The sequence below is a fragment of the Gopherus evgoodei genome, chromosome 14 (genome assembly GCF_007399415.2).
Source record: "Gopherus evgoodei ecotype Sinaloan lineage chromosome 14, rGopEvg1_v1.p, whole genome shotgun sequence".
Classification (NCBI taxonomy): domain Eukaryota; kingdom Metazoa; phylum Chordata; order Testudines; family Testudinidae; genus Gopherus; species Gopherus evgoodei.
Genome location: NC_044335.1, coordinates 2,134,628 through 2,149,937, shown reverse-complemented (window position 1 = coordinate 2,149,937; position 15,310 = coordinate 2,134,628). Strand labels below are relative to the sequence as shown.

Genomic DNA, 15,310 nt, shown 5'->3' with positions numbered 1-15,310 from the left:
AAGAGGCAGCTGGACACTGCAAGAGCAGGAATGTAGTGGCAGAGCTAATTATTAGATTGGGATGATGAATGAAGGCATCTTATTGGCTGTAATTTGGGTGTAGCAAGGGCTATAGGGCTTTATTCTGGCGTTCTATATTCTTAGGGCCTTGTATAATAGTGTTCATGTTTGTACCTTTCATGTTAACATCTCTGGGCCCGACCCTCAGCTCACTTCAATGGAGCTCTGCCTGGTTACATCGACCCTCAGCTCACTTCAATGGAGCTCTGCCTGGTTATATTCACCCTCAGCTCACTTCAATGGAGCTCTGCCTGGTTGCTTCAAATGGGGATCTAACCCGCTGAGTTCACTAGGATTATGCCTATCTATGCCCATTAAGGATCTGGCTCTTCGGTTCCAGATCTGTCAGCACTGTGATGTAAGGAACTGATACATTCTGGCTCCCACGACCAGACTTGCAAAGCAGAATGCGCCCAGCTCTCTCTGACATTGCACAGGTTAAGACTTGTTGCAGTGTTTGCACACACACATGCACAATCATTGGCTTCACAAGATATGCAATGGGAGAATTCACCTTCCCATACATCAGAAATCAACGGAGGCCTAGGAGATTAAAATATTTCCTTCATGCAGTAGTTATGTTGTTTTCTCTTCTATGTGAAGAACCTGGCTCACATATCTACTGTAAACTGATGCTCTGGGCATATGCCTTAAAAATTGAGTTTACATCCATGCTTGTTCTCCAGAAACAGAACTGGGACGGAGTATGAAGATGCTTGACAACTGACTCCTGGGGACGCTACCTTCTTCAGTGCCTGCTTAGTAGTAGTGTTCTTCTTTGACTTCCACGGCTTCACGTAAAGACCTTACAAGCTGTCCTACAGCCAGCGAGCAACCCTGGTGGACAGGAGTCCCTTCCAGTGCTGTGTAGTTTGCAAGTCCTCAGCACTCCTGACCTCAGAGCACTATGCATGGGAGAGTGAGAATGCTGCTTGGTGGTGGTGGTGACCCTTATCCTGCAGCTTCGTCTGAACAACCTGTTGTTCAAGAACATGCTCAATTTTTTGAATGTCTTCAGTTATGTTGAGAGACAGGAAAAAATTCCTTCTCCCACGGAATTCTTATACCCAACTTGCTAGCTCATGTTTCATCATTCGTTTTATTTTCCTCATTCTACATAGGTTTTGATAATATAAGGGCTCCCTGCTTCACCTCAGCTACCCAAGAACAGAGAAAGCAAGAACCTCTGGACAGCTACCAGGCATCGGCCAAAGGAGCCAGAATGGATCTAGGTAATTATAACACCTATGACATTACATTACCAGCTCCGCTGCTCATCATGTAATGTGAATGAGTTTGAAACGAGCGAGTGATAATGCAGTCATTACATTTCTAATCCGCGAATGACGTGGATGCTCTGTTCAGTGCTGAGTTTCTTAAATCTGTGACTTTTCTATCATTCATATTACTTATTTCAGTTGATTATTTTGTCACTTGTGAAAATTGAAAAGAATAAACTAGCATGTCAGGCTCGAGCTACTGCTATTTCTAGCATGGCTCTTGGATAAATCCTTTGGTAGGGATCCTTGGAACAAATCTGCTCTTCATGAATAAAGGCTATAGAAAGTAATTAATAATTAGAACATCGATTAAGGATTCGTCTCCATGAAAGGCAGCTTGGTTGCCTTTTTTGAGAGGTGTCTAAAATGCTTTGGTGATGCAATAAATGGTGATATGCTGTTCTTGGGCCAAACCCTGATGTCCTCACTCAGCTTTTACTCATCCCTTACAGAAGTGAAACTCCCATGGGCTCCAGTGAGAGTTTTGGCTGAGAAAGACTGAGCGGCATGCCAGGATTTGGCCCACGGCCCTGGATCTCTCAGCAGGGGCCTGTTTTTCCTTGGTTACACTGCAGTTGCACTGACTGGAGAGTCTCTCTGCAGGGATCAGAGCTGAGGATGTTAAAGGTTTTGAGCATCGTCCTCTTCTGTAGCCTGCTGCCCCTATCTCAGGGAGTGGTCCCTGGAGTCTTTTCTGTGATCAGTCCAGAGGGAATTCACACAGTCTGCAGTTTACTCATACATATTTACTGTAAACATGAGTCACGCTTCTGCTGCAAACTGTGTGGGATGATGAGTGGGAACAAAGCCTCTCTGAACAGGCCCTTTGTTTTGTCACCTTCCTTGTTCCTACTTTTTTCTGTATTTACTCACTTACCGGAGGCAGCCCTGGCTCCTCAGAGCTCCTTGTTCCAGCAGGAGACTCAGAAGTGATCATGGGTCTCTGTAGGGCCCTGTGCAATCCCAGAAGTGTCAGAAGCAGGAGATGACGCAGCACAAAGCAGCCGCTCAGCATCCTAGGGTCTGGGCCCAGGTCTGCATTTGCCTCTCTGTGCCTCAGTTTCACATCTGTAAAAGGTGGGGAATTGACTTTCCTTCCTCAGGGTTTGTTGTGAGACTTAATAAACTGTTAATGTTTCTAACATATATTGACATACTTATTATACTAAAATTGCAGCTGTGGTTATGCCCCCAATGGAACACAAATGGTACAAGCTGTGCTTTTGGCATTAATCTGGCAAGGGTGAGAGCAAGTTTGTAACGCAGACACAATTACACAGTAATCTCGTTTAAATTAGATTTATAGTGTGTTAAGTTCATGGCGCACACACAGAAATGAGATAAAAACATAAAATTGTCTTTCTAAAAGGTTGCAACATAACATGACTTTATTGCTTAGAATCCAGAACCCTAACGCACAAGAACCAAAGCCAGAGAGACAGAAAACAGTCTGCTCTCTAAGGCAGAGATGCACAAATCACCTGCCTTACTCTAGGCTGGCTCTTTGCAAACTGACTGCACAAGACCCAGATCGCACACTTCCCTACAAAGTCCTGTAGCCTGCAATAGGACCAGGAAACCCCTCTCACTGAAGGTGATAGCTTGTAATTATAACACAGTTTCCCCTACACCACACTGAGGATGCTCTTCACGGTTACCTTTCAGAGCTACTAAGCCAAGGACTGTTTCAGTTCAGTCCGTATTGTAAAATATTGCTCCCCCTCAATATGGTGTTATATGGATTATTGATGTAACACTCGCATCGTGAGTTCCATTTGACTAGAGGTCACTCTCAAGGATCTCTGGTCTCATGGAAAGATGTGTTCCAGTCATCTCAGATGTATTGCTTCAGGATGGGCTTCTCCAAAAGCATCTCCGGGCAATACAGATCCCTGACATCGTGAGCGGAGGGGGCCTGCTTGGTTCATTCATCAGCATCACAGGGTAAGCGGAGAACAATATGCTAAAGCTTCTGCATTGGGGGCCTGACCCAAAACCCACAGGAGTCAATGGGGTGTTTATGAGAGACTCCAAAGGGGAGAAGCAGGGGACAAGCTACCATCAGTAAGAATATAGTCAGTCAGAGTCCATCTCATGGATCCTTATGCCAGGGGAGGAGCTAGCCCTTAGTGCCAAATTCCCAGCTGGTGCTGTGCCTACTGATGCCAGTTGTGAACTCGGACTCAGATTTCATCCCTTGTGGTCCATGATTGCATCTCGTATAGAAGAATCATTGATTGTTAAAGTCACTGGAATGACTTAAGAAGCCAGTTTTAGCCTTTCCTCTGAACTTCCTTCCTCTTTGGGTCCAAGTCTCCCCCCGTCTGACCCTCAGGACGCTCTGTCATCATCTTCAGGTGGCAACACTCATTAGGACATCCCATGCCTACTTCTCTCTCCAGACTGTAAAAGTTGTTATGCTTGTTCTTTGGCTTGTCAGAATATGACAGACTCTGGTGATAAAGAATGTTGATCCCAATAATTTCTGCAGGTGCAAATTCACAGACATACTGATGTCCGGGTGTTGGGATATTGAGAGCGCATGTGTAGGTCAGTGCATGTGCAAAGGTAGACCCCTGTAAGTGCATGCCTAGTTTTGATGTGCAGAGGCCAGGATTAGATTAGTTCATCTGTCAATGCCTTGAAGAATTTCCATGTATGCACGAGGTGCTTTACAGGCAAGGAAAAGGACAGATCACTTCCCCACCAAACATAGTCTTAATGTAGACTGTAGCTATGCTGTCATAAGAATATAAGAGTGGCCATACTGGTTCAGACCAAAGGTCCATCCAGCCCAGTATCCTGTCTGCCAACAATGGCCAATGCCAGGTGCCCCAGAGGGAGTCAACCTAACAGATAATGATCAAGTGATCTCTCTCCTGCCATCCATCTCCACCCTCTGACAAACAGAGGCTAGGGACACCATTCCTTACCCCAGTCATGCCACAGGCTGTCATTCCAGCTGTCCCACGGGTTGCTAAGATGAGTGTGCGATGCATTGTGGGCAAGATGCCCAGGCTGCATCTCACTGTGGCAAGTTGGACAACTGCGTGACAGTCTCGGGGGTGTGGTTTATAGTTTCAGATGCAGAATTATAGCTTTGAAGCCTGTGTGCGCGCGTGTGCAGCAGTGTGTGTGTGGGGAGGTCAATGATAGGTCAGAATGAAAAACCAGATGCAACTTCCTGGATCAGCCTCACTCCAGGACCCCATTTTGACTTTTTGCTCAGGACTGGGTCTGTGTAGCACCAGCATTCAGGTTTGTATCCTACACAATGTATCCTGCTGCCAGTGATTGCTCTGCCAGGAAAGCTGCTTTTCCCTACCCCCATTTTTCCTTCTGCTCCTCTGGGATGTGCATTCAGCCATGTTAGACTGCCTTCGCCTCTCCACCCCGTGCACTGTTTTACACGTCTCCACTGCATTTGGCCCGTTACTTTTGTGGGTAAATTCTAAAGTGCACATCACAGAGGGTTAATCTGGGATTTCAGTTCCCAAATGTGTGTAACTGCTCAGCCGTTTCTCACGGCGTCTGCTTTCATTCTGCAGACTAGAAGTTGTTAATGTCCAGCTGTCCACGGTGTCGGTGACACTGCTGCCTGGAATTGAGGGCCAGCTGACCATTGCTACTAAGCTGGAGATCAATGGCAACTTGTTGTGAGTGTGGGGTTTAACACTCTGCAGTTTTTTGTTCTTCTCCCTGGCCAAAGAACCGAATGATGAATGGATAAGTTGGTCAGATGCTCTTGGAGGAGTCCTGACAACGCTGAGGAAAGCAGTGGACTCTCTCCCGCCCTCCAATACCTGTTGGTGGCTCTCCCTGAAGGCAATGGGTGCCATGAACCTGCATCTGAGGGCATAATCTGGCTCGCCGCAACTTTTGTTTCACAAAATGCTGCAATTCATAGGAAATCTCTGCTATACCCGAGGTCTGTAGAACTCGGGGGTCAAAACTTAAAGAACATTAAAGGGGAAAAAAAACTGTAATGTAAGAAGTGTAAATTACTTCCTTACGGTCAGAATTGAATCAGGGGTCAGACATGAAAGGCCAGTGTATTAACCTTCTGCAACCACTTAGACCCAGTCGATTCTTGTTACTTCACCTCAGGAATACAGAGATGTGGATATTTTTGCACTGCACCATGTTTATGCAATTTCCTCATTGCAAAGTGACCCTACGTCCGTGTACACTGCAGCACCTAGGAAATTTACACCTCGTATGGATTTTCACCTGATCACCACATGTAGCATTGTGCTGACAATGCAGGTGCAGAACTCAGTTAATAGCATTTGCAGTGAATTTCAATAGAGAAAGGTGTGAGATTTCACTAATTTTAATCTGAACATCATATCATGGTTTTGGAGGTTATAAACATCTCTCCTTAGATGAATCATATTGCAGCTTGCTTTGAGATGAGCTATATTTAACCTGAGTTTATTTCTTTACGCTATCTGGTCTGATACATATTTCAGTGGACGTGAACCTTAACACAAAAGTCAGAGTGACCGACTATTCAGCAGGTGTCTTCCAAGTTGTAACTGAAGACTGCCAATCCCTGCTTGGTCCCTTTGACATCAGGCTTCTCTCAGGATAGGTGCCAGTGGTTTTCCTGCCTTCTGTAGTGATCATCAGTAGGGCTGAGTGAATAATACATTTTTCTTTTTGGGGCCTCCCATTGCAGCAAATGTGGGATAATTCTCCCCTCACCCCTCTGGTGAAAGTCTCATCCTAATCTGAAGCTGGTTTTAAACCTGAATCATGAGGTTCTGTGTCACTTCCAAAACTCTTTATCTAAACTAAAGGCAGCTAACGCTACCTTGGACTGTGGAACCTGGGTGGTTCTAGTCCCTTGGTACCTCTCTTGAGATGTGTTTTTAGCCACCCTGGCCCTGGACTGGCTTTCATACTTGCAGTTTGCTGCCAGTATCAGTGACTGGATTAGTGTCTAGCACCCTTACGATAACTCTGCCAAGCCTGGTGAGATCAAAGACTGACCAATCCTGCCAGAGGGCCATTGAGAAGCGGATGAGGGATGGCCTGGATTGTTGTTTGATTAGATTCATTGTGAAGTTTGCTAGCCTAGGCCCTGAAGAATCAGAACTGATTGGTTACAGGGGCATGTGGAATTTCAGCTCTCTTCCTGTCTCCTTTTCCCTCTCTTTGTTGTCATTGTTTGAGTGTCCCACCCTGTGCAAAGGTACGGAGGGCAGGTAGGCAGCCTGGTGGCTGCTGGGACCTCTTGGGGTGTGTGAGAACAATTACTAATCTCTGAGATGGAAATTCACAACGAAAACTCTTCTCCATAGTTCAGAAGGTTTCCTCACAGAAGTCTAGCCCCTGCTGCCCTTACATTGATAACACCTTTTCCCAAGGCCGCGAAGAGCAGGTTTGGGCTCTGGTGAAAAATTTTTGGGGCCCCCCAGCAAGGGCAGACTGGCTAAATAGGGCCAACAAAGCTGGGGAAGCTGGGTCCCAGGCCCCCTTCTGGACCATCAGGCCCTGGTAATTTGTACTGGCTTCCCCTCCGCACCCCCATTGGCTCTACCTTTTCCCCAAGGGCTCCCAATGAAGTTGGTGATGGGTCTGCTAGCAGATATTCAGGTACTGAGTGTTTGCTGTTTTTTACAGTTGTGTCCAGTAGTTAACAACATTGTCAAGCTGGTGAACATGCAGCTGCTGGGCACCCTGAGTGGTACGTATCTTGCACAAGCTTCCTTCCCACTTCCTCTCCTTTCCCGGAAATCCCAGCACATGGAGTGGTCGTCGTTCTGGGGGTCAGTGCAAGCTCTCCAATCCACAGCGGGAGATCTGCACCATTGTGGGCTCAGGCCCATCCGGGGAGTGAGAGGCTACATTCAGGAATGATGCCAAAGGTGGTTTGCTGGTCAGGAGTTTTTCAACAAAACGTGTTTTCGTGGAAAATGAAGATTCCTTGAATTTGTTTATGGGAATGAGCCAGTGCTGATGAATTTCCTGATTTGACATTTTTTTTTTGAAATTGCATCCAATTTTGTCATTTTTTAAATGAAACATTTTGGTTTTTGGTTCAAAATTAACTTTGTTTTGAAATGTAATTTAATTCACACTCCCACATAAAGGTTAAAAAAAGAAAAGGGCAAAATCAAAAGATTTTTTCTGACTGGAACTGACATTTCTTTGCCGTGTCAGTTTGTGAAAATTTTGGAGATTTCAACTTTTTGTCCCAGTTTGGGATGGGAATTGTGTGGTTTTTTTAACCATTTCCTGCCCAGCCTTCATTCAGGCTGTATGTCAGGAAATAGGGCCAGCATTTCTAGGCGAGTGTAAAGGAATCAAAGCTAGAAAAAGGCAGGGGTAAATCCAAGTCTGCTGTAACCGATTCTTTTTCCAGCTTCACGTCAGCTGCTTTTCCTACTACATTTGTCTCTTCCACTCCCCGGGGTGGGGAGAGGGATTTAAACCATTGTAGGTGTCTTCAGTCTCACCCCCACTTATGCTATTTACATATTATCTCTGCATTTGGCTCATTGCCTTATTGGCTCTATTCTAAAAAAAGATTCAGTTCACAGAAGGCCTAATTTGGGAATCCTTCGCTTGCACTGAGTAGCATTTACTTGGCTTAATCTTGAGCAAGGGAGATTTCGGTTTGATATGAGGGAAAACTTCCTAACTATAAGGATAGTTAAGCACGGGAACAGGTTACCAAGGGAGGTTGTGGAATCCCTATCACTGGAGGCTTTTTAAGAACACGTTGGACAAAGACCTGTCTGAAATGAACTAGGTATATTTGGTCCTGCCTCAGGATGGGGGCATGGACTAGATGACCTTTTGAGGTCCCTTCCAGCTGGACATTTCTTCTATGAAACAGTCCCACCAAAGCCAATGCCCTTTTCTGCTCAGCATGAGTAACAGTCCCAGCACTGAGCCCAGAGCGACGTGGAAGAAAAGGAGCTGGTTGGCTGCTTGTTTGCTCTTGATGTGATGGATTTTGTGTCTGTGCGGCGCTGGTCCCACTTGGTGCTGTAGGAAAGATCCAGTATCAGTTAGCTAGCCTTCCGCCGATACCGGCCTGTATGTCGGACTGGATTTCAACTAAGTGTTGACTTTGGATAGCAAACCCCTGAGACTGCCTTATGGTGTTTGATGGTGTTTACTCTGATCACTGTTCTTAGGGGGAGTCCGTTTACCTTCAGGGACATTGATACAGTTAATATAAATGAAGAACGTTCTGCACAGCAGAACTAGAGTACAGCTGGCCTCATTACTATTAAAATACTAGCCGCACTTTTAGGGCATGATCTGAAGCCCATTGAAGTCAATGGACTTTGGATCAAGCACTTTGCTTTTCTCTTTGCAAGCCATTGACAAACCTTTCCTGATTACTGCAAAGATAATTGTTACTGGTAACTATTCACCAGTGGCTGGGACAAACGATTTTCATCCTCTCCTGCTAGGCTGTCTGCAAACCATCCAGTGTCACACCGTCACTTGGTGTTTTTTCTGCTTCTTCACAGCTGACTGACACTTGTTAACCAGGAGAGCACAGACTGAGGAGCAGTCACTAGCCAAACGCAAATGGCCAATAATGAACAACAAATAATGGCCAGCAAGTAACAAACAAGCAAATGACAAATGTTTCTAGGTCTCTTTATTTGCATGTCAATACACAGGTGTTAGAGTTAGGATTAGTTATGTCCCAGGCATGTGTGAATGAAAACGTGCACAGTGAATATCGTGGTGGCATGAATGACTGGTTCAACCTTTGAGTGAATGTTCGTTCATGCAGCGTGGCAGGAAACAGCCAATTCCACCCACCTGCTCTCCGTATCCAAACCCTGTCATTTGCCAAATAATGAAATCCACGGGGTTGATTTCAGGCCTATTTAATAAAACAGGGAAACCTTCATTATGCATCATGGAGTTTAGCAAACTAACTTTTTGTTAAATGTAAAGAGAACTGTTGAGAGAACAAAATGTTCTTAAATAAGAACACGAGTGGATGACCAATAGGCAAGGTGTAAACCCAGCAGGTGACTCTCCTTGTTTGAAGGTGATGGTTTCACTCAGTACCATCTCCCTTTCCAGACTGTGATCCATCACGTGGAAGGAGGCAACATCTCCCTCCCTGTCAGCGCTGTCCCCGTCACCCTGCCTCCCCTGCAGGGCAATGTTCTGAACCTGGGGCTGAGCCAGGCTTTCCTCAATGCTGCGCTGTCCCTCCTCGTCTGGATCCAGCCACAGACATTTATTTCTACATCGGATGTGGTGAGTACTGAGTGCCAGGGTATTTCCGTCCAGGCTAGAGGAAATACATGGGCATCTGCTTGGAGCATTGGTTGTATCTCCTGATGCTCTGGGCATTTCCTAATTCACCTGGCCTAACTCACTGAGACGTGCTTAACAGCTTGGGAAGTATTGAAACAGTAGCGACATTAACTCTGGCCAGGGAGCTAGGAGCATGTAGGAGTGCGACCAGCATTGCTTGCGTGTCCCAAACTTCCGTGCATTCCGTGGCAGTTTTGCAGAGCTAGGATTGCCGGACTGGGCAAGAGGCTGTGAGCAAACTTGCTTGAAAGTGAAAAGTGGCTCTGGGAAGCAAATGGGTCGCTGCTGAGGGTGAAATCTGCCATTTACATCACTTAACCCTCAAGCTTGGCATTTTCAGCTGAATGTTGTTCTGTTTTCCCAGTTCTCTGGTGCCACAGAGCTGATGGACGCCATCGTGGCTCTGATTCCTGCTGAGGTGAGTGACGTATTTGTGTCACATTACACGGTGTGCCTGTGTAAACACCATCAGCTCTCTGCACTAGGCCTCATGATGACCCTAGCATTCCAGGTCAGCTCTGCTGACGCTAGTGCACTGGGATCTTTCTGCCTCTTGCTCTCAGCCACGCAGTACATACCGCATGGCTCATTCAGTCTGGCTCCTCTCCCTACAGCTCTGCTGCCAGGGGGTGTGAGGGGAGCAGCAGGCCACAAGCAGATTTTCTTCCTTTCCCTCCAGTCCTGCTGTCTGTGGGAGGAGGGCAGTGGCTCATGTGCAGCCTGTACTCAAGGCACTGCCCTCCTGTGAGGGACTGGCATTGCAGCCAGTCTTCTCTTACACTGGGGTTGGCCATAGGGTCTCCGCTGCCCTGAGCAAGCTGGGAAACATCCCCCCCGCCAGCCTGCATTCGCCGTTATGCAGCCCCTGCCTCCTGGTCTGGCTCTGCCCCCTCACCCCTGGGTGGCTTGCCCCACTCTGATATCCCTCAGGGTGGGCTTTCTGCCACAGGGTCCTCACTGCCCCCAGCTCCTTCCAGAAGGATCTGCAATCACTTCCCTGCATTGGTGCTTTCAAAAGCTGGGAGAAGTAACTGGTGCTACCCAGTCTAAGGCACCTCACAGGAATGGGCAGAGTGACAGGACAGCAATGGAGTAGGGGTAGTGGAATCAGTGGGCAGGGAGTCAACTCCTCCCTTCTCTGGCCACACTGAGCATCTGGTATTGAGACCAAAGCCTGACAGCTGCCCTGAATGGGATTCATTCGTATTTCCCAAAAGCTCTCTGCAGTCTGCCAAAGAACTTGTATTCGCTCTGCAAGGTGCAGGAAATTCAAACCCAGGATCCCTGCAAGGTTTGGAAATTGCACTGACCTCTCACTGGGATTCTGAGCTGGGTGGGGGTCTAGTTATGAACTGCTAGCCCCTGGGTGCTAAAGAATCATGTTCCAGCTGGCTTGTGTTAATAGAGGGCAATATCCAGTTCCGTTCACACCTAGCCCTGTGTCTCTGATCCTACGTCCCAGCTGCTCTGTAGTATCTCCTCTGAACATTAAGATAACAGTGCTTGGGCCCTCACTCATCGCTCTGGAAGCAAACAAAGCCACTGTCAAGCTCTCTGTCAGGATTCAGGTGTTCACGAAATATTCGGATGGAACCATCCAGACTCTCCTTGCCTTGAAGGCTGTAAGCATGGCTGTCCGGAGTTCAAACTGGTACAACCTGCACCCAGCTGACTAAACCAATTGCAAGTGGGGTTGTTACCAACTCTTCTAACGACTCTCTCTCTTTGCAGGACCTTGTTTTAAATGCCCAGGCCTCTGCTGCTGGAGGCAAGCTGCTGCTCAGTGTATCCCTGAGCAGGTATCTGGTCTCGCTGTTTGTGCCTCTCAGCAGCGCTGTCTTCAGAAGAGGGAACACAGTGCACTGCCTTGGACTGGCCTGCTTTTCAGCGGCGCGGAGCGCCCGCAGTGCCCAGGGATTTGACGAGGGGCCGCAGGTGCTCAGGAAAGCCAGGCAGTTACTTGTTAGGTGCTTGAATATGGACATAGAGATTTGAAGTCAGGAATCAGTGTATGAAAAATCTGGCTCAGAGTTTAAAAGCTGAAATAGCTGTGTACATGTGACTGGACTGTATTTTGTGTGTGTATTTCTCTCTCTCTCTCGCTGTGCTCTGGGTGTGTGACTGCTCCAAAGATATTCACCCAACTGTTTGTCTCTGGAAGATAAAAGATTAAATCAGACAATTTGCTGGCTGACGAGGTACCACTTGTGTTTTCCCCCAGTGCAGCTCTAGTCTTGGAATCTCCAGGCATCGGCATCGTTAGCGTAAGTTCGTTTTTCCAGAAATATTTAAAATACACAGTCGGAACAAACAGCTGCTATGCCACATATCTGTGGAGAGAGGAAGCAAGCAAAGATCTGTAGCTCAAGAGGCTGCTGTTGGTACAAACGTTGCTTTCTCCTGCCTGTGGTGATGGCCTCAGCTGGCTGACATTCTTAATCACTACCTGCCACAGTTTGTAGATTGAAGTTCTTCTTCTGTCATGTCATTCTCCTTCTGCCTCCATCAGGTGACACAGGGTCAAACCCTGAAGTCCATACTCCAGATTCAGGCAAAGCTTCCACTGAATGAGCGGGAGCTTTGCCTGAGAAAGGAGGGCATGAAATCTGAGTGAGGATGCCAAGGTTTGGTGAAGAAAACGGGCAATAAGCTGCATTGCTAGGAGATTAAGCATTCGGCTGCTCCCATGCTGCAGGGCCAGCTGAATTCCAGCCTACGCTACCCATGTTAAAGAGCCTGCCTGGCTATCATGGGCTGGCCAGCAGCTCACTGGATCACTCTGCTCTGTTTCAGGTCTCTGGTCTCGGGACGTTGATCAATAAACTTTTGGTGGAAACTTTTGTGCCTCTCATCAATGGTAAGGCCAGCTCGGGTCTATCTTCAGAGCTCACATTGCCCAGGGATGTCCCAAAACAAATGTCTCTGCTGCTATGACAGTAAATCTCTGCCAGCTTCTTAACTCACCGTCACATTTAGGTACTTTTTGAATCTGAATGGGAAGAGTTGAGGTGGGGCAGGAACCAAACCTGCAGCTTGCTGGCAGCTGCTTTGGAGCCCTGGCAGACAAATTGTCAGTTGTCTTGCTAAAACCTTATTGGTGATGGTGATAATTCTGGGTTTCCCCTGCTTAGGCAGCTGCCTGGGGGAGAGAGAATTCACCTGCACCCCCCTTCTCCTGGAGCAGCCTGCATACAGGGGCCCAGAGCTGCAGCTCCTATGCCTGGGGAAGTGGATGGGCTACTCCGAAGATGTGCCCCCTCCTATTCCCCAGGGGAACCTCTCACCAGAATGGGAGGGGGAAGTAGAGGGAGCCAGGGCTCCCCTCAACTCCCAGATTTGCAGCTAGCAGGGCTGGCTGGCTGAGTGCATGAGAGGGAGTCTGCTGCACCTCTTGAAAGAGAGTCAAATGTTACTCCTTCCTCAGCACAGCTAGTGAATGGCCTCTCAGTGCTGCCCAGGGGGTGGTGAAAGCCCCAGAGCTGTGGCTAGAAGCCATTACCTAGCCCTCTGTTCCTAAGGCACCTGGCCCCAGCTAAGATGCTCGTGGCCCTCGTAACCTCAGAAATGAAAACAGATGCACTGCAAAGCTTCAGGCACTGTTTGTATTTGATTAGACTCAGCTCTGGTGCCCGCAGCCTTCCCACCCAGAAAACCCTGTGCCGGTCTGATGGGTAAACTCGTCTCTAGGGTGAAACTTCAGCAGGTGCATGGAACTGCGCAGCTTCGCCAGCTGGATAAAATAAACCTACTTGTCTCTTCCAGAGGCTCTGGCTGTTGGACTCCTACTGCCAAATGTGCTGAGCATTAAGCTGGTTAACGCTGTTCAGATTGTGGAGGTAGGAATTCAGGAGGGCTATTTCCATCTGCCCCGCTGCCGCCTCTCCCATCTGTGAGCTTGGAGCAGCTCACCCCTGAAGTTTGTCGCTGGCCAGGGAGTTTGTCTTTTGGAGAGTCAGATACGTTGTCGGTGCTGCACCATGTTCCCTTCCTTTAGAGTCAGGGACACTTCTCTGGGAGAATATTGTTCCTTTAAAGGCACTGGCTGGGGTTGTAGGAATTGAACCTCAGGGACTAGCTTTGCTTCCTGGAGCAGCGCAGTGTGCAGGAAGGGTGCACAGACTGCCTCTGCTGGAGCACAGGGGCTGGCTTGTGACACATCCATACATGGGATGCACAAGGGTGGGGGGAGTCTTTGTGCCATTACCCTCTCTGTACTGGTGCAATGGCCACGCACAGTTGTGCCCTCAAACCACGATGATTCCACAGTTGCCCTTTGCCTCGTTGGTGTCACATCTGTGCATATCACAGCCTGTCGTCCCTCCTTGCTGCAATTGTTGATTTCTTTAGCGAAGAGCCTGCTTTTAGCGAAGGATAGGCTCGGGTGTGCTGCCAATGTGTTAGCAAGGGTCTGTCACAACGGGGCTCCCTCTCCTGCTGGAACTACCCCAAGGATCTGTCATTTCTAATTTTTGAGGCCGGGGAGGTGGCAATAAGAGATGCACTCAGCTGCGCTTTTCAGGGGGCGTTTGCACTTTTCACAGCGTTCTGGAGAGAACGGCTCAGTGTTACGCTTGGAGTGGAGGAGGGGTGGGTGGGTAAGTTACGCTCCTGATACATTTTTATGAGACCCTAAAATAATTGACCTCCAGCAAGGATATGGATCAGGACCCGGAGAGGGGAGTCTCCAGACCTGGAGAGGGGAGTCTCCAGTCTCCAGCAGAGGCAGGGAAATTGCTCCACAGCTCTCCTTTAAGTTCGGTGCTAGAATTTTTACCAGGAGCTTCCAGGAACACTCCAGACCCCCTACAGTCCCATAGCTGATAAAGGAACTGACTTAATGAAATGTCCCGTCCTTTGGGCTAAGGAAGTTTAAACTTTTCACTTTTGGAACTTCCTCAGGGGCTGGTTGTGGTGCGTGTGTGAGCCTGGAAAGCCCAAAGCTTGCCGAGGTCTTTGTGGTGATGGCACTGACAGCAGAAAGAGAACCAGAAAGACCCACAAGAATGAAACGTCTAGACTGATATCGTCCTATTCCTTTTTCTAGCTTGATTCAAGACTGAGTCTGATTTTCAGGTAGTTTAGGCCTAATTTGCCCGTGTAAGTACTAGGACTGCACAGTCAAACGCCAGCTAAGAACAGTGTGCGCCAATAACTAGATGAATTAGCAGAGTTTGTGTACCGCAGGTGAGGTTAGGTATGTAGCTGAATGGCTAAACTCTCTGAAAACCTGACCCGGGGGGACAGTGTCCCAGGTGATTGAGTTTTACATGGGAAAATACAATAGATTTAGTATAATGAACAAGTGAACTTGTTACAGATGGTTTAGTAAATCTCACCATCTCAGGCCTGGTCTACACTATGTGTTTAAACCGATTTTAGCAGCGTTAAACCGATTTAACGTTGTACCCGTCCACACAATGAGGCCCTTTATATCGATATAAAGGGCTCTTTAAATCGGTTTCTGTACTCCTCCCCGATGAGAGAAGTAGCGCTGAAGTCGGTATTACCATATCGGATTAGGGTTAGTGTGGCCTCAAATCGATGGTATTGGCCTCCGGGCGGGCGGTATCCCACAGTGCACCACTGTGACCGCTCTGGACAGCAATCTCAACTCGGATGCAGTGGCCTGGTAGACAGGAAAAGCCCCGCGAACTTTTGAATTTCAT

The 15,310-nt window shown here is 47.8% G+C and overlaps 1 pseudogene; it reads left to right on the top strand.

Moving 5' to 3' along the window:
- The first annotated feature begins 1,958 nt into the window (after positions 1-1,958).
- LOC115634840 lies at positions 1,959-14,567 on the top strand (annotated as a pseudogene).
- The last annotated feature ends 743 nt before the right edge of the window (positions 14,568-15,310 follow it).